Genomic DNA, 1,225 nt, shown 5'->3' with positions numbered 1-1,225 from the left:
AATTCAAATTAAATTACAAAAAAATATTTAATTCTCATGAAATCACAAGTGTAATATAGCAAAACACAGCTTAGCTTGTTGTTAATCCACCTGTTGTGTCAGATTTCAATAAAGCTTTTCGGCGAAAGCATACCAAGCGTTAATGTAAGCACATCTCTCTCAGTAGACAAAATATTACAAACAGCTAGCTAGATTGTTAAAGAAGTTTGAAATATCCAATAAATGTCATTCCACTTCATGATTGTGTCCCACTTGTTGTTGATTCTTCACAAAAAAATACAGTTTTATATCTTTATGTTTGAAGCCTGAAATGTGGCAAAAGATCGCAAAGTTCAAGGGGGCCGAATACTTTCGCAAGGCACTGTATCTTCAACCACCAACTAATCATCCTGAGACAAGGCCGAGTATAGCCCACAAAGATCTCTGCCACGGCACAACCCAAGGGGAGGGGGTGCCAACCCAGACAGGAAGATCACGTCAGTGACTCAACCCACGCAAGTGGCGCACCCCTCCTAGGGACGGCATGGAAGAGCACCAGTAAGCCAGTGACTCAGCCCCAGTAATAGGGTTAGAGGCAGAGAATCCCAGTGGAGAGAGGGGAACCGGCCAGGCAGAAACAGCAAGGGCGGTTCGTTGTTCCAGTGCCTTTCCGTTCACCCTCACACTCCTGGGCCAGACTACACTCAATCATATGACCCACTGAAGAGATGAGTCTTCAGTAAAGACTTAAAGGTTGAGACCGAGTCTGCGTCTCTCACATGGGTACGCAGACCATTTCATAAAAATGTAGCTCTGTAGGAGAAAGCCCTGCCTCCAGCTGTTTGCTTAGAAATTCTAGGGACAATAAGGAGGCCTGCGTCTTGTGACCGTAGCGTACGTGTAGGTATGTACGGCAGAAGCTCTGAACTATCCGCTCAGACCCCGGCCCTACCTACCAACAGGTTATGGGAAATGTGCTCTTTAAGTATTTCTCCAGTAGGTTTCCTGAAGGAGAAAGCCTCCACTTCTATGTCAAAGATAATCAAATAAAATCACTAAAGTAAATATTACAGTAATGTCTGTAAAAACACTACAGTAAATACTACAGTATATTATAGTGTGCAAAAATACGACATAACAGTATACTACATTAAATACTACAGAATTCACTGTAGTGCTTTGCAGACTTTAGTTAGTCTGAAAAAAACACTATAGTGAATGCTATAGTATTTACACCATATTATTA

The 1,225-nt window shown here is 42.0% G+C and overlaps 1 non-coding gene across 1 annotated transcript; it reads left to right on the top strand.

Moving 5' to 3' along the window:
• The first annotated feature begins 949 nt into the window (after positions 1-949).
• On the top strand, positions 950-1,002 carry LOC118944151. Its single transcript, XR_005039461.1, has one exon. It is a non-coding gene; the product is annotated as a U7 small nuclear RNA (small nuclear RNA).
• The last annotated feature ends 223 nt before the right edge of the window (positions 1,003-1,225 follow it).

The sequence above is a fragment of the Oncorhynchus mykiss genome, chromosome 2 (assembly GCF_013265735.2).
Source record: "Oncorhynchus mykiss isolate Arlee chromosome 2, USDA_OmykA_1.1, whole genome shotgun sequence".
Taxonomy (NCBI): Eukaryota; Metazoa; Chordata; class Actinopteri; order Salmoniformes; family Salmonidae; genus Oncorhynchus; species Oncorhynchus mykiss.
This window is presented reverse-complemented; position numbering and strand designations above follow the sequence as displayed.